The sequence below is a fragment of the Vulpes vulpes genome, chromosome 8 (genome assembly GCF_048418805.1).
Source record: "Vulpes vulpes isolate BD-2025 chromosome 8, VulVul3, whole genome shotgun sequence".
Classification (NCBI taxonomy): Eukaryota; Metazoa; Chordata; class Mammalia; order Carnivora; family Canidae; genus Vulpes; species Vulpes vulpes.
The window spans coordinates 49,075,228-49,093,172 of NC_132787.1; the positions used below are offsets into that span (position 1 = coordinate 49,075,228).

Consider the following 17,945-nt stretch of genomic DNA (forward strand, 5'->3'; position numbering starts at 1 on the left):
GGGGCTCTGTTGTTAGGTTTGTATTTATTTATAGTTGTGATGTCTTCTTGATGGATTGACCATAACACAATTGTGTCTAGTAACAATTTTTGTCTTAATCTATTTTGCCTGATTTTCTCATAGTCATTCTTGCTTTCCTTCAGTTACTGTTTGCATAGTATATCTTTTTTTTCTCATCTGTTTATTTTGTTTAAGGATTTTATTTATATATTTGAGAGAGAAAGAGAGAACACAAGCAGGGGAAAGGGGCAGAGGGAGAGGGAGAAGCAGACTCCCTGCTGAGCAGGGAGACTGATATGGGGCTCAGTCTCAGAACCCTAAGATCATGACCTGAGCTGAAGGCAAATGCTTAATCAACTGAGCCATTTACACACTCCTCTGTCTTCTTTTTATACTAGTCATATTGGATTAGGGCCTACCCATATAACATCATTTTACCTTAATTAAGTCTTTAAAGGTTCATCTCCAAATTCAACAAATGGTGCTGGGAAAGTTGGAGAGCTACATGCAAAAGAATGAAGTTTTCCTATACAATACACAAAAATAAATTCAAAATGGAATAAGAACCTAATGTGAGACCTGAAACCATAAAAATCCTAAAAGAGAGCACAAACAGTAATTTTTCTGACATCAGCCATAGCAACATTTTTCTAAATATTTCTCCTGATGTAAGAGAAACAAAAGCAAAAATAAAATATAAGGACTACATCAGAATAAAAAGCTTCTGCATAGCAAAGGAAACAAACAAAAAGACAACCTACTGAATGGGAGAAGGTATTTGCAAATGACATCTCTGATAAAGGGTTAGTATCCAAAATACATAAAGAACTAACAATTCAACATCAAAAAAATCAAAGAATCCAACTGAGAAATGGGCAAAAGACATGAATAGACATTTCTCCAAAGAAGACATCTGATGTAATTACTGATAAGATAGGATTTAAGTCTGCCATTTTCCTATTTGTTTTCTCTAAGTCTAATGTCTTTTTTGTTTCTCTATTTCTCCATCAAGGTCTTCTTTTATGTTAAACAGATATTTTTTAGTTTGCCCCTTTAATTACCTTGTTTACTTCACTCTATTTTTTGCTATTCTCTTAGTAGTTGTCTGTGGATTGCAATTAATTTTTTTTTGAAGATTTATTTATTTCAGAGAGAGTGAGCATGCACATACAGTGGGGAGGGGCTAAGGGAGAAGGAGAGAGTGAATCCCAACAGACTCCCTGCTGTGCACAAAGCTTCACATGGGACTCAGTCTCACAACCCTTGAGATCATGACCTGAGCAAAATCAAGAGTCAGACACTTAACTGACTGTGCCACCCAGGTACAGTCTGCAATTAATATCTTAATTTAAAACAATCTACTGTGGATTAATACCAACTTAGTTGCAGTAGCATACAAAAACTGTGCTCCTATACCCACTTCTCCCTCATTTTTATAGTATCATTGCCATACCAATTACATCATTATACATTATAAGCCCATAAATTGTAATGTTTGCTTTATATAGTCATCTTTCAAATCAGGTAGAAGAAAAAAGTTACAAAAATAAATAAATAACTAAAAAATTAAAATTAAAAAAAAAGAAAAAGTTACAAATAAAAAATACACTTATACAGTCTTTTATATTTATTTATGTACTTACCTTTATTGCTGTTCTGTATTTTTTTAATGTGGATTCTAGTGTCCTTTCAATGCAATATGAAGGACATTTTTTGGTATTTTTTGTAGTGCAGGATGGCAGGCAATGAATTCTCTCAGTTTTTGTTTATCTGGGAATGTTTAACCTTCCTATTCATTTTTTAGATTTATTTATTTATTTATTTATTTATTTATTTATTTATTTATTTATTTATGATAGACATACAGAGAGAGAGAGAGAGAGAGGCAGAGACACAGGAGGAGGGAGAAGCAGGCTCCATGCCGGGAGCCCGATGTGGGACTTGATCCCAGGACTCCAGGATCACGCCCTGGGCCAAAGGCAGGCGCCAAACCCTTGAGCCATCCAGGGATCCCCCTCTCCTATTCATTTTGAAGGACGGTTTTACTGGCTATAGAATTCTTGGTGGACAGTCTTTTTGTTTTTGTTTCAGCACTTTGAATATTTCATCCCACTGTGTTCTTTTTCCATGGTTTCTTTGGGTTTCTCCTCCTCCTCCTTCTCCTCCTCCTCCTCCTTTCTTCTTCTTCTTCTTCTTCTTCTTCTTCTTCTTCTTCTCCTTCTCCTTCTTCTCCTTCTTCTTCTCCTTCTCCTCCTCCTCCTCCTCCTCCTTCTTCTTTTTTTTAGAGAAGGAGCAGCAGTGGGGAGAGGGAGGGAGAGAGATAATCCCAAGCAAACTCTGTGCTGAGCATGTAGCCCAATTTGGGGCTTGATGCCACAACCCTGAGATCATGACTCACGCTGAAATCAAGAGTCAAATGCTCAACTGACTGAGCCACCCAGGCACCCCAGCTTCCATGACTTTTAACTTAAAAAATATCTGTTATAGGGCACCTGAGTGGCTCTGTCAGTTAAGCATCTGATTTCAGCTCAGGTCATGGTCATGGTCTCAGGATCCTGGGATGGAGCCCTGTGTCAAGCTCCCTGTTCAGCTCCCTCAGTCTTCACCCATTTCCCCACTTGTCCTCTCTCACTCTGTCTCAAATAAAAATCTTAAAAAACAAAAACAAAAACAAAAACTAGCTGAGAATCATTTGTGATGAATTGCTTCTCTCTTGCTACTTTCAGAATTGTCTTTCACTTTTGGAAGATTGTAATGTGTCCCTTTGTGGATCTCTGAGTTTATTCTTAGAGTTTGTGGAGCTTCTTGGATACGTAGATTGTTTTTCATCAAATTTGCAGAATTTTTGGCCATTATATCTTAAAATGTTTTTTTCTGCCCCTTTTTTTCATTTTCTTCTGAGGTTCCTATTATGCATATGTTTGTACAGTTGATGTTCCACAGGTCTCTGGGATTCTATTCATTTTTCTTCATTCTCTTTTCTTTGACTTGATAATATCAATTGACCTATATTTAAGTTCATGGAATCTTCCTTCTGCCAGCTCAAGTCTGCTTATGGGGTCCTCTCTGAAGTATTTCATTCAGTTATTGTACTTTTCTACTCCAAACTTCTATTTGGTTCTTTTTCATAATTACTCTTTATTGATTGATAGTCTCTATTTGGTAAGACATTGTTCTCATACCTTCAGTTCTTTAGAGATGGTTTTCTATAATTATTTGAACATATTTATAATAGCTAATTTAAAGATTTTGTCTAGTATTTCCAATATCCAGGCTTCCTTAGGGATAGTTTCTATTGAATGATTTTTCCTCCTGTGTAGACCATACTTCCTGTTTCTTTTGTGTCTCATATTTTTGTTGTTGTTCTTGATAACTGGGCATTTTACATATGTGGAAGCTCTGGGAATCAGATTCCCTCCCTCCCCAGTGTTTTGTTTTGTTTTAAAGATTTTATTTATTCATTCATGAGAGACAGAGAGAGAGAGAGAGGCAGAGATACAGGCAGAGGGAGAAGCAGGCTCCATGCAGGGAGCCCGATGTGTGACTTGATCCCGGGACTCCAGGATCACACCCTGGGCCAAAGGCAGGGGCTAAACCTCTGAGCTACCCAGGGACTCCCCCTTCCCCAGGGTTAGTTGTTATCACTGTTTGTGGTTTGTGTTGATGATGTTATTGCCTTTTGTTTAATGACTTCCTGAACAACGTCTGTGAACTTTGTAGTTGTTGGTTTGTTTTGTTTTGTCATATGTGGTCACTGAAATTTCTGCTCAGTTTCACTTAGTGTTAAGTCAACAATTGAACAAAGACTTCCTGAAATGCCTTGAATCAGGATATCACCCAGATATTGCCAAAGGGCATTTCGTGTATGGTGGGGAATATTTTCAAGTCTCTAGCAGGCAGCTTACACCTCTACATTAGTCTTCAGTTCCTGCTTGCCCAGGGCTTCAAGGTGAGGCAGTGGTGGGAAATCAGGCTTTCTCAGGTCCTTCCTGAACATGGGTATAGTCACATGTGTATGACCTTCTAGAGTCCCAGGATTATGTCAGAGTTTTTCAAAATCCCCTATGGATATTTTATTCCCAAGACTTTCCTTTTAGGTGTTTGATCAGCTTTTTGTTTGCCCCAGTTGTTTTTCCAACTCAGGCAGTTGAGATGTTAAGCAATTGCCTCTGATTGTTTTCAACAAATGTCCTGGGGAAAAGGCTGTTCACACTAAGCAAGCTTTGAATCAGGTCAAATAAAGATAAGCCCTCTGATTGGGGGTTAATGAGGAATCAGATACGTTAAATAATGACAATTCTCTGAAAATGGGGCTTTTTAGAGGGTTCCAAACCCATTCTGCCCTTCTACTAGGGGCTAATTAGGCTGCTGGTTTTCATGGCTACTGTGATTGTGAAGTTATTTGTTTTTAATGATTTTACAAAACTGGGGAGAAAAGGATGGGACTAGGTCATGGTTAAACGTCACGAATCTTGCTATTCTTAGATTCAGCTATTTTCTTATGTACATATTCATTAGGTTGTTATAAACCTTTGGTTAATTTTGAGTTCAAAAAAGATGATTTTAGAATTTTTTATCAGTGTTCTCATTGCTTTTATGGAGGAATAGATTTTTAGGGAGCCTCACTCCATCATTACAGAAGTACCACCAGAACTGATTTTTGTATACTGATTTTTAATTTGAAAAACTTGTAAATGTTTTATTATTTTTAATAGTTAACTAGTATATTCTTTAAGGTTTTCTACATAGACAATCATATTACCTGGGATTATTTTTTTCCAAGATTTATTTATTTGAGAGAAAGAGAGCAGGAGGAGGGGCAGAGGGAAGGGGAGAGAGAGAATTTCAAGCAGACTTCCTGTTGAGTGCAGAGCCTGACTGGGGGCTCGATTTCATGACCACTGCGCCACCCAGGGATCCCTATTTCCATTTCCTTAACAATTATAGGTCTCTCTCCATTCCTATGATGGCATTTTGAATCTTTCTTCATATTTTTCTATAACTTCTTCCAATTTGTCAAGGTTTTCAAATTTACAGGCACAGAATTTTTATATTTTAATCTCTTTATGGGTCTGTAGTTATATTCCCTTTATCATTAATATTTGGGTCTTCTGGGCAGCCCTAGTGACACAGCAGTTTAGCGCCGCCTGCAACCCAGGGCATGATCCTGGAGACCCGGGATCGAGTCCCACATCAGGCTCTCTGCATGGGGCCTGCTTCTCCCTCTGCCTGTGTCTCTGCCTCTCATTCTCTCTCTGTGTTTCTATGAATAAATAAATAAAATCTTTAAAAAAATATTTGGGTCTTCTTTCCCCCTATTAATCTTAGAAGTTTATCTATTTTATCAGTTTTCTTCAAAGAACATCCTCAGTTTAGTATGTGGGTCTTGATCTTGGGGATGTCAATTCAAACCTCAAGTTGGGCATAGAGTTTACTTAAAAAAAAAAAGACTATAAGACTATTCTCAGTTTTATTGACTTTTTATTGTTCTCTCACCCCCTTTCTCATTGATTTCTGATACTACTTTTATAATCATCTTTTTTTTTTTTATAATTATCCTTATGCTCACTTACATTTTTGGAATTAATTTTTTTTTTTTTTTTTTTATGATAGTCACACAGAGAGAGAGAGAGAGAGAGAGAGGCAGAGACACAGGCAGAGGGAGAAGCAGGCTCCATGCACTGGGAGCCTGACGTGGGATTCGATCCCGGGTCTCCAGGATCGCGCCCTGGGCCAAAGGCAGGCGCCAAACCGCTGCGCCACCCAGGGATCCCTATTCTGTTCTATTTTAAACATAAGGTGGATTAGCCCTACTTTTCCAATACAAGCACTACAAGACTTAAAATACTATAAATTGAATACTATAAGACTACGTATTTCCCTCTATGTTTCACTTTACTGTATACCATCTATTTTTTAAGGTTTATTTTTTAAAATATTTATTTCTTCATTTGAGAGACAGAAGCAGAGAGAATAAGCAGGGGAAAAGGCAGAGGGAGAGGGAGAAGAAGACTCCCTACTGAGCTGGGAGCCAGTTGTGGGGCTGGATCCCAGGACCTGGAGATCATGACTTGGGCCAAAGGCAGACATTTAACCACCTAAGCCACCCAGGCATTCTTAAGATTTATTTATTTTAGAGAGAGTCTGATGTGGGGCTTGATCTTACAACCCTAAGATCATGACCTGAGCCAAAACCAAGAGTTGGACACCTAACTGACTATGCCACCCACGTGCCCCAATTATCTAATTTTTTAGTATTTTCACTATTGTTTGTTCCAAGTGTTTAGAAAATTCCCATTGTGATTTCTCCTTTGACATAGACTAGTTATTCAGAGTTTTTTAAATCTTCAAAGGAAATATTTTGCTTTGTTCTACTGACTTATGATTAACAACACTGTGGTAAGATGACCTGGTTGGTGCAATTTGATGAGACTGGCATTTATGGGCTGGTACATTACTATTTGAAAATATCCTGTGTATGCTTGAAAAGAATCCACATTTTTATTTTTTATTTTTATTTTTAAAAATAATTTCCTTTTTTTAAGATTTTATTTTATTTATTCATAGAGACAGAGAGAGAGAGAGAGGCAGAGACACAGGCAGAGGGAGAAGCAGGCACCACACAGAGAGCCTGACGTGGGCACGTCTCCAGGATCACGCCCTCCGCTGCAGGCGGCGCTAAACCGCTGCTGCGCCACCGGGCTGCTCAAAGAATGCACATTTTTAGCAGTTGGGTTTGAATTGCTTATTTGTTGAACCAAATTTTTGTTTTATTCAAATCTTCTAAATCTTTACTATTTCCTGCTTCATGTAGCAATAGGTGAAGAGAGGTATGTTGAAATCTCCTAATGATGATGTTTCTCAATTTTTCCATTTGATGCTTGCTTTGGCAGCACATATACTAAATTTGGAAGATACAGAGGTTAGCATTGCCCCTGCACAAGGATAACACACAAATTCATGAATTCATAATAAAAAAAAATTTTCCCATGTCATTCTTTTGGTAATGTTATAGGCTTAGGTGGTAGACCTTAATCTCTGAGAAACCAGAGGGCACAAATAGAAGGCACTTTCTTCCAGAAAGAAATATACATCTCCCAGAAGCTAGGGAACATTAAGGCCCTGGATGACTTTAGCCTCTGCCAGGATCCCTGGCTTAATGTGGGGGGCTATGATTATCTTTCCTTTGCTGTTGGTCCCAGGCTTATCTCCCAACTACTAACTCACATATACAAGGCATAATATAGAGTAAATGCAAGTTAAACATTTGAGTGACTTCATTTAATTTACTAAAGACAACATAAATTAAAATATGGTTCCTGCTCCCAAGGAGTTTGCAATTTGATGGCAGATGACATATATTTTTACCATTATAGAAACTGTTCCTTAATTATCTATTTTGTGCTGGATACTTTCACCAGGATTGTTGGACAAATTTCATGTGTCCTTGCTTTAACATTAATTAAATTTACCACACATTGTTAAAATCATTAAAAATGTAGTCTTAAATGCTCTCTTTCTTTGACTTCCCTCTGGATTTTCTTCCTTTCTCACAGGCCATTTACTCCTTTTCAGTTTGACTCAATGACTCCATTTCTTCTGCTTACTTTAATTTGGTTGGCAAGTGACCAAAAACATAATCTAATCTGACTTTAACAAAAATAAAATGCTTAAGAGGCTCATGTAACCACGAAATCTAAGGTGGGGGTTCAGACTCTGGCACAGCCTGCTCCAAGGACCAAATGATGTGGTCAGCAATATTTCCCTCTTTATATTTCTACTTTCTTCTACATTGTTTCCACTCTTAGGCCCTCAACTCATTGAGGCAAGAAGACTGCCAGTAACTCCAAATTTACACATTCTCAACAACAATCCTACCTTCTTTCTTGGCAACAGAATTCCCAGAATGTTCACTCTAGCAACATAATTAGCTTTGAGTAAGTGCTTGTTTCAATAAGGGCTAATCATTGTGTAAGCTTTGACTGCCTGGATCTAACTCACATACCTACTTCTGAAGCATGAGGTCCAGTCACAGAATGGAAAGAACGGAAAGCCAAAGTTTTTAAATGCTACAAAGGCCCTATGTAACTTTCCTTACTTTATTTCCTACCTATTGTCCCTCCTGGCTCATACCACTCCAGCTACACTGGTTTTCTTACTATCTTTAAGGATGTCAAACATGCTTGCTCTTTAGGGTTTCTGGATTTATTCTTATCTCTGCCTATAATTTTGTTAACACCAATATCATTTCAATTAAGTTTTTGTTTAAATGTTCCTATATCAGGGAGGCTTTTCTGGACCATGCTAGATCAATCTCCCATTTCCCACTCCATTTTCTCCATAGTATCTACCTAAAAGACTATCTAAATAATAGAAAACCCTCATATAGCGCTTTCTATGGTGCAGGCATTAGATTTAAGCACTTTGATTAGTTTAATGCTCTCAACAACCCTATGCACTAAGGACTATTACTATTCCCAATTTAGAGTTGGGCAAACTGAGGAACACAAAGGTTAGTAGCTTCCTCAGGACATGGTAGAGCTGGGATTCAAACCTGAACAGAATGGCTCCCAAGTGTGTGCTCTTAATGGGTAGATTATGTTACCTGTTAGTGTTGCCAGTCTTGCTATGCTAAAAAATAAGCTGCATCAAAACAGGGACTTTTTACAGTGATATGTCCCTAGCCCTTTGGCATGCAATACTATATACTCAACAAATATTTGATGAACAAATAAAAAAGGAGAGTGATCTAGCCAGAAGAGACAATGAATCCTAGTCAGGCCCTGAACATGGCACTCCACACCCACCATCCAAATCAACATCCTGCAGACTCAGAACTCATCTACACTAGTGGCTTCAGTATCATTAAGGTGATGACTCAACTGCCTATTTCCAGCTCAAATCACTAGCCAATCCAGAACCTGGGAGCCAACCTTCTCTCATTTGCCCTCATACCACATACCTGACCAATCTGAACAGTTCCTGAATTTGTCCTTCTCTCCACTCTCATAGCCACTATACCTTAGATCAGGTTGCCATCTCCCATGGGGTGATGGAATAGTCTCCTAATTTGTTTCCCTATCATTCACATTTCTGCCTCTCCATTTCATTCTCTCCATGGCAGCCCAAGTGATATTCTGAAAGTAAAGCTTGGTCATGTTGCTCCTTTTCTGAAAAGTCTTCTATGGCTCCAGATATACCACCCTCAGGATAATTTCTTAATAGAGCATTCAAAACTTACCTAATCTCATGCTTACTTACCTCTCCAAACTTTCCCTCTTCCTGGCTTCCATCATACATTATGCTGGAGCCTTAATGGAAGACATGTTGTTCTTCCAAGTACCAGGCTCTCTCACCTTCTGCCTTGTGCACATTCCTATTCCTTGTGTCTTGTACTGGTTCTCCCATCACCTGACTAACTGCCATATCTTTCAAGTCTCAGATGCCAGGGGTAGGCTTGGCATCTCTGTTACATGCACTTCTATGTGCATGGCACCTATGTTATAATGTGTTTTCCTGCCTCTTCTAGTAAACTGTGAGCAGAGACTGTATCTATTGTGTTCAGTGATATGCTTTCATTATCTTAGAATAGGTTCTGGCAGATAGTAGGTAATTATAGTTGTAAAATTTAATGAAGCCCCACTTTACTGATGAAGAGGTAGATAAAGTTGTTAAATGGTAGAGCCCACACTAAAATACAAGTGAATTTGATTCCCAAACACATGTGCTTTAACATAGTACAGATCCTTTCTAAAAGAGGAGGAATGAAAATTCTTATGGATTGCTGGGTTGACGAATTATTATGCATATACGTACATATTAGGTAAAGTAATACTAAACAAAATCACTGAAATGAACATGAATTTATAGGATGAATGTTTTGGCATAACCAGGTAAATGCTGTCATAGTGAATATGCCTATGCTACTACATGATTTTTTCTATTTAAACTAATATAAAATTTCTTTTACAGTGTTTAAAGTATAAACACTTTACTATAAAACCACCTGATCTACATTTGTGTAAATCTGTTATTTAAATATTAAGTATGCTTCCATATTCTTCACCAGTCTGCACACTTAAATCCATAACATTTGGTATCTGCATTGCTTTTGTTTTTTTTAAAAGATTTTTTGAGAAAGAGAGAGAGAGAGAGCGCACGCGTACACAAGCAGGGGAGGGGTAGAAGGAGCGGGAGAAGCCAGCCCTCCAAGGAGCAGGGAGACCAATGTGGGGCTTGATCCCAGGACCCCAGGATCATAAGCTGAGCTGAAGGCAGCCATTTAACCAACTGAGCCACCCAGGCGCCCCTGGGTTGCTTTTAAACAAATACATAGTACTTTTCTCCTCTTTTAGTACTTCTCTTCTAAAAGGATGGTCATCCACAATATCCAGAAAATGCTTTGTCTATTTTAGATTGTCAATTAAAAATACAAGATATGAAAAATTATCCTACAAGACTAGTTATTCTCCATAATATGTATATATGTACACAGATATCTAAGAAATGCTACTTTATTTTGGAATCTCATTTAAACACACACATCCACCCATGCACATGTAAAGGCAATGCCATCACAAAAAGCAGGAACTTGGACAAACTTTTCATATTGCTTCTGTTCCTCCAGAGGAATTTGAGACTTCTTCCACAGTGTTCCTTGAAAAACTCTGACCTTGCTCCAAACTTCCCCAGGACCTCCTGGCCAGAAGAATAGGCCTGAGATATGACCAGAGCAGGAACTTCCACTAATAAGATTGCTTCAAATCCTCTAAGTGATTTGGGACAAATGGCCCAGACATCTTCTCCTAACATTTAGAACTTTCCAAGTAGCTGCTTTAGCCCAGACATTGATGGAAACAAATCTGTACAGGAGGCCACCATTGTTCTAGGGTTTGATAGCAATTATAGAGTCATCTCCTTCAGTCTTCCTCCAATTATTTTGACTATTCATAAGAATGGGTCTGATCAGAAATACAACTTTTCCTACATTCCCATTTGCTGATGGAGCAAACAAAGTGAAAGTCTTGAAAGAATACAGAACATATTGTCCATTTCCCTACAAAAGAGATATGGCTGATGTAGAAGCCATTTCAAAGTCTCCCCAATGTCACTAGGGTCTGATTTCCCAAAGCAGAATTCATCCTTGGTAAAGGCACTGGTTGGTTCTGATGCAGGAACTTTGTCCCAAGCTAGATTTCTGGTTTTGCTCTGGGAAACAGTATTGCAACCCATAATATCCTTTATGGGGTCTTTTTAGACAGAGCTACCAAGTTAATTTTCTTTCACAACTATAGTTTTTTCTTTTTAATATTTTATTTATTTATTCAAGAGACACACAGAGAGAGAGAGGCAAAGACACAGGCAGAGGGAGAAGCAGGCTCCCTGCAGGGAGCCCTATGTGGGATCTGATCCCTGGACCTGGGATCACACCCCGAGCCAAAGGCAGATGCTCAACTGCTGAGCCACCCAGGCATCCCACAACTATAGTCTTTTAGAAGATTCACATTTGATTTGAGGCATAAGAAAAAAACCAAACAAAATACTGAATGATATAAAGTCCTAATTTATACCATTCTGTGTTCTCTTAACCTAACATCCTTTGAAGAGAACTAGATGTATGTACAAGTGACTCCCAAGTCTGGGGTTTTCAACTGTCTTGACCCAAAAGGAACTTTAGAAAATATGCACCTCTTTTGCCTTGACTACTAAAATGTGTAAGTTTAATAGTTGCAAATTTGTAGTTCCTAGCTATTGTACATTGTGTTATATGTGCTTTAAATATATCATTGTCAAAACTTTGGCACTTGGTTCATTCTGTTTGTGGAAGATGGCCATTCTATAACCTAACTGGCCAGTCCTCATCGTCAGGAAAGATCTGACCTCAATTGAATTCAAAACAGTGAATTGATAAATATTCCTATTGCAACCTATTCTCTTCCAAGTTATTTTTTTTTAAGATTTTATTTATTTATTCATGAGAGACGCAGGCAGAAGGAGAAGCAGGCTCCATGCAGGGAGCCCAACGCGGGACTCGATCCCGGGACTCGATCCCAGGACTCGATTCCAGGACTCCAGGATCCCATCCCAAGCTGAAGGCAGGCACTAAACCGCTGAGCCACCTAGGAATCCCCTCTCTTTCAAGTTCTAAGATTGACAGAAGACCATCAGGGATAGTAAAAGTTTGTGTCTGGGTGAAATATGTTCCTGCTTCCTTTAGTATTCTGTCTGTGGGGCTATGCAGCCTGTATTTTTTCCCTTTGATTTGTTTCCCAGAGATTTTTATATCCTGGGGCAGTGCACCAGAGTAAGGACTGGGATGAGTGAAGCAGCTTTCCTTTTGTAAAGGAGACGGAATCCATGTTAAGATGAATTGGTAAAGAAGTCCTGAGGCATCCATTCTCATCTGGATAGAGATCATTTTTTTTTTGAGATCATTTTAAATTCAGGGTACATATGAAACAGAATTTGCAAAATAATCCCATAAGACCACACACCACTGTTTGAAACTAAAGATTACCTGTCCTAGAGCACTTTTCACCTACCTATGCTGGATGTAGGATCATAAAAATATTCCCAAATCAGGGGTGCCTCAATGGCTCAGTCAATTGAATGTCGCCAGACTCTTGGTTTCAGCTCAGGTCATGATCTCAGAGTCATGAGATCGAGCCCTGCCATAGGGACTCAGCATGGGGTCTACTTGAGATTCTCTCTCTCCCTCTCCCTTCCTTTGCCCCTCCTCCTGCTCTCTCTCTAATAAATAATCTTTTAAAAATATTTCCTAGGGATCCCTGGGTGGCGTAGCGGTTTAGCGCCTGCCTTTGGCCCAGGGCGCGATCCTGGAAACCCGGGATTGAGTCCCACGTCGGGCTCCCAGTGCATGGAGCCTGCTTCTCCCTCTGCCTGTGTCTCTGCCTCTCTCTCTTTCTCTCTCTCTCTGTGACTATCATAAATAAATAAAAATAATTTAAAAAAGAGACATTTAAAAATATTTCCTAATATTTTTTCAAATATTAGGAAAGTTTTCTTTCTTTTTTTTAAGATTTTATTTATTTATTCATGAGACACACACACACACACACACACACAGAGGCAGAGACACAGGCAAAGGGAGAAGCAGGCTCCATGCAGGGAGCCCAACGTGGGACTTGATCCCGGGTCTCCAGGGTCAGGCCCTGGACCAAAGGTGGCGCTAAACCACTGAGCCACCCGGGCTGCCCCTTAGGGAAGTTTTCTAAAAAGTTTTCTAAAATTTCTACTTGAATTATAGAAACTCTAACATCTCAGTTCAAAGGAAACAATCTAAGACTACATTAAATAGAAATGCTCCAGGGCATGAATTTTACAAGTTTTTCCTCTGAATTAAGAGTAAAAAAAAAAAAAAAAAGGTTAATTCATCGCAGAATACTTATTTTTTGAAATTTTATTTTTAGACAATCTCTACATCCTACATGGGGCACAAATTTACAGCCCTGAGATCAGGAATCCTATGCTCTACTGACTGAGCTAGTCAGGGGCTCTATGAATATTTATGCTGAGATTTACATACATAATCACAATAGAGCTGCTTGATACATTAAGGTTCACTGGGAATAGCTAATAAAATACATGCTGGATGTGATTAAACTGTGCTTGCTTCGGCAGCACATATACTAAAAATTGGATATGATTAAACTTTGAAGCTTCCTTGACAATTATGATGTCTCACTGTTTGTTTTTTAAAATCAGTTTTGGGACACCTGGGTGGCTCAGAGGTTGAGCATCTGCCTTTGGCCCAGGGCATGATCCTGGAGTCCCTGGATCGAGTCCCGCATCAGGCTCCCTGCGTGGAGCCTGCTTCTCTCTCTGCCTGTGTCTTTGCCTCTCTCTGTGTGTCTTTCATGAATAAATAAAATCTTTAAAAAAAATAAAATCAAATCACAGTTTTTGGTCACTTAAAACTGATTCATCACAGTCTTAATAGTAAACTGTCTTGTATTAAAATTTTATTCATCATAATTATATTTGTCTTAAAACATAGTCAGAAAGAAAAATTGAATCAATTTGAAGATCCAAAAGCAAAATTGTGGCTTAAAAAAATTCACAACTCAGACATGAACTCAACACAATTTTGCCAAGTGAACTAATTTGTTTTTGTTATTTGAATTCATTTTGGCTGATTTCTAAATACAGACCCTTCCCCGCCAACCCAATATTTTAAAAAGGACATTAGACTCTGAATAGTGAAAAAGGGAGAAGGTAGAGAAACAGTCTCTACCTTCAGAGACTATGTCTCTACCTTCAGTCTTTTTACACTATACAGGAGAGGTTTGCTCAGAATTCCAGATTACAATCTAGAATACAATTTTCAGCAGCAGATTTTCCTTTTTTTTTTTTAAAGATTTTATTTAATCATGAAAGACACGCACACAGAAAGAGAGAGGGGGGGGTGGGCACAGGAGAGGGAGAAGCAGGCTCCATGCAGGAAGCCCCACGTGGGAATCCCAGGTCTCCAGGATCATGCCCTGAGCCGAAGGTGGCGCTAAACCGCTGAGCCACCAGGGCTGCCCCAAAGTAGATTTTCCAAATAAAAACATACTATTTTAATACATGACTAATTTTATCCCAGGATTTGAAGCAGAAATGCACTGGCTCTTTTTTTTTTTTTTTTTTTTAAGATTTATTTATTTGAGAGAAAAAGAGAGAGAGAGAGTATGTATGTGTGTACACGAGCCAGGGGAAGGAGAGAGGGAGAGAGAATCTCAAGCAGGCTCCTTGCTGAGAGCATGGAGCCCAATGTAGGGCTTCATCTCAAAACCCTGAGATAATGACCTGAGATGAAATCAAATGTCAGATGCCTGACAGAGCCACCCAGGTGCCTGTGTACTGGCGCTTTTTTATGGTCATCTACATTCCACCTTTTGAATAGAAATGTTAGTATACCACTGCCAGCATCCACAGTTCTTTTGAGGCCAAGTTGGGAAAATACATCACAAAGAGGAAGCCAGCAAAGAAAGTTGTTTCCTTTTCTGGAAAAAAAAAATTGAACTACTCACAGAAAGATTTAGCACAAAATTAGCTTCAATAGCCTTTCAAAAGTTTTATAGTTTATAGGTCTACGAACAAATGAATCCTAGGTTTTAGTAACTAAAGACCACGGACTAAAATTTTAAAGTTTTATTCATTACTCTGAAAGTTCTCATCCCAAAATTAAGAGTCTTAAATTTGTCTCCAATTCTTTTTTTATACATACTTAACATTCCATGAATGAGTCCGAATATCATTATTATAACATCTGAGCCCCTTACTTCAAAGAAGGGATAAAGTTGTTTTTGTTTTTGTAGAAGACCTAATAATCCACCAAACACTAACAAAGTGAGTATTAGGGGCTCCTGGGTCGCTCAGTCAGTTAAGAGCCCACCTCTTGATTTCAGCTTGTGACATGTTCTCAGGGTTATGAGATTCAGCCTGTGTCTAGCTCCATGCTCAGTGAGGAGTCTGCTTGAGATTCTCTGTCCCTTTCCCTCTGCCCCTCACCCTGTCCCCACCTAAATACACACACACACACACACACAAACAAAACCCTAATTTATTAAACATTAAAAAAGATAATAAACTTGAATATTGTCTAGGTAAGCATTACATTAAGCACAGATAAATGTTTATTTGCAAAGTTGTTTTAGAGAGCATTTATGGACACTAAAGTATCAGGGGCATGTGGGTAGCTCAGTTAGTTAAGTGTCAGACTCTTGATTTTGGCTCAGGTCATGATCTCAGGGTTGTGACATGGAGCCCCACAGTGGGCTCCATGCTCAGTGAGGAGTCCACTTGAGATCATCTCTACCCTCCTCTCTGCCCCTCCCCCTCTGCGTACACACTGTCTAAATAAATAAATCTTTAAAAAAAATGTCAGTAAGGAAATTTTCTTACTTCAAAACACAATTGCAGGATAAACTTAAAAAGTTTCAAAATGCTGACAATATAAGCTCTAGAATATACTATCATTAAGATAAAAATCTCTTCCTTTAAAGTATATTTACAATAATTTCAACAATCTACTTCACTTTCCAAAAAAAGCCAATAGTAAATTGTTAATCTACTGCCCTGCCATATTCTGTTTCCTACACCATAAACTACAAACATCAGCATGTTGCAGTCACAACAGAGGGAGGTAAACATCTGCATTTCTGATTTGCAGGTAGGGCATCCCAAATCTAAGGGTTAAGGACTCCCAAGAGGTTACTGCAACTGGCATGACAGAGAGTGGTTCACTCTGGACAAGAACTGGGGCTAATTCAACTAATGTGACTGGATCCAGGAGAAAGTAGTACCCCCTGGGCCATAGTAATTACCCAAAAAGTTGCTCAAGACATATTCCGTTCAACTTTGTGCTATGGGAACTACAAAGATAGTCACTACCTTAAGGAAATTAACGATAAAGGAGAGAAAGTCAGCAAAAATATAACCAGCGCAAAGGTTCACGTAACACAAAAATTACATCGGAGGGGTTGGATTTGAGAAGAAAACGGAATTTCTATGGGCGGAGCAAAGTCTGAGAATCAAGAACAAGGAAGAATTCAGTTTGTCAGGATAAATTAGAGGAGGGCCAAATAGGGGCCCCTGGGCGGCTCAGTGGCTGAGCATCTGCCTTCGACTCAGGTCACGATCCCCGGGTCCTGGGATCGAGTCCCGCATCGGGCTCCCCACCGGAAGCCTGCTTCTCCCTCTGCCTGGGTCTCTCTCATGAATGAATGAAGGAATAAATGAATAAATACTTAAAAAGAAAAAAGAGGACCAAATGGGGGTGCCTGACTGGCTCAGTCGGTAATGGGACTCCTAGGGTGGCGAGTTCCAAGCCCACTTTGGGTGTGGAGATTAAAGAAGATGAAGAAAAGGCCCAAATAAAAAATTTAAAGATTAGAAGGTCAAAGGCGGCATGCCAAAAGGCCAAAACTGAAAAAAACCCCAAACAAAACAATTCTCTCCTGCCCAAGTCACCCTGCAGATCGCAGAGTCACGATGCGGCCAAGCGAGCCCTGAGGCGTGACATCAGTCGACCCTATCTGACCTGACAGCCCAGGTCATTTTTCCTCCAGACCCCGCATCCCCGGGAGAGATGAAGCGATTTCCCACAGGTCACCGGTGCCTCGTCCGCCCCTGCCTCCCCTCGGCCGGTCGGTGGCCGGTGGCCGGTGGCACCCGCCGAGTCTCCCGCTCCCGGCTCTGGGACGGTCCTCGCGGGCCGCCTCCCTCCGCCGGGACCGGTCTGCGCCCCGAGGCACCAGGGCAAGGGCACCGCCGGGCCCGCGCCGCCGCCCGTTACCCGACTGACCGTGAGGCGCGGCTCCCGCCGCAGAGCGAATAGGTGACGCGGCTGCGCGGGGCGGAGCCTCCCTCGGCTGCAGCTTCTCCGCGCGGGTCGCGCTCTTCGCCGTGTGAGCCCGGGGCGCCGCGGCCCTGCGCCCTCCGCAGCCGGAGCCCGCCGGGGCGGAGCCTGCCCGCCACCGCCCCCCGGCCCCGCCTCCCCGCCCCCCCCCCCCCCCCCCCCCCCCCGGCGAGCAGCCACCTGCCCGCAGGTCCCACCGGCGCCGGGCGTCGACCCCCTGCGGCCACCGCGCCCCGTGCGCGTGCGCGACCCCGGCGCGCCCCCTCCCGCCCCTCCCCCCCTCCCCGGGCTCTGGCCGGGGCCCGGGCCCGGGCGGAGAAAAGGGAAAAGCCGCCGAGGACGGAGGGGGCGCACCCCCGGGGCCGACTCGGAGCCTCCCGGGGCCCTGGATGAATGCTGGGCGTTCGTTACACGCGAGTGGGGAGAAGAGCAGGTCAGGGGGGCGGGTCCCTGGGGGAAGGGGTGTGAGTCGGAAACCCCGAGACGCGAGAACGCAGAGGCCGGGACAGGATATGATTAGAGCCTGCAGTTTTGAGGGACCAGTGATGTGCTAAGCGCTTCACCTGAGTCATGGTGACCCTGT

At 40.9% G+C, this 17,945-nt stretch overlaps 1 protein-coding gene and 1 non-coding gene across 5 annotated transcripts in view; one reads left to right on the top strand and one right to left on the bottom strand.

Annotated features, from left to right (window-relative positions):
* LOC112907944 (monocarboxylate transporter 1-like) overlaps positions 1-17,476 on the bottom strand; it is a 44,676-nt gene extending 27,200 nt beyond the window's left edge. Inside the window, exon 1 of one of the 4 annotated variants that reach the window (XM_072766468.1) lies at positions 17,309-17,451. The gene's annotated coding sequence lies outside the window, so the exon portion shown is untranslated. Of the gene's footprint in view, positions 1-17,308 lie in introns of all 4 variants that reach the window. The other 3 variants (XM_072766469.1, XM_025983293.2, XM_072766470.1) reach the window with 3 other exon arrangements.
* LOC112907997 (U6 spliceosomal RNA) lies at positions 6,882-6,986 on the top strand. The gene has a single exon (XR_003232843.1). It is a non-coding gene; the product is annotated as a U6 spliceosomal RNA (small nuclear RNA).
* Positions 17,477-17,945: the final 469 nt, after the last annotated feature.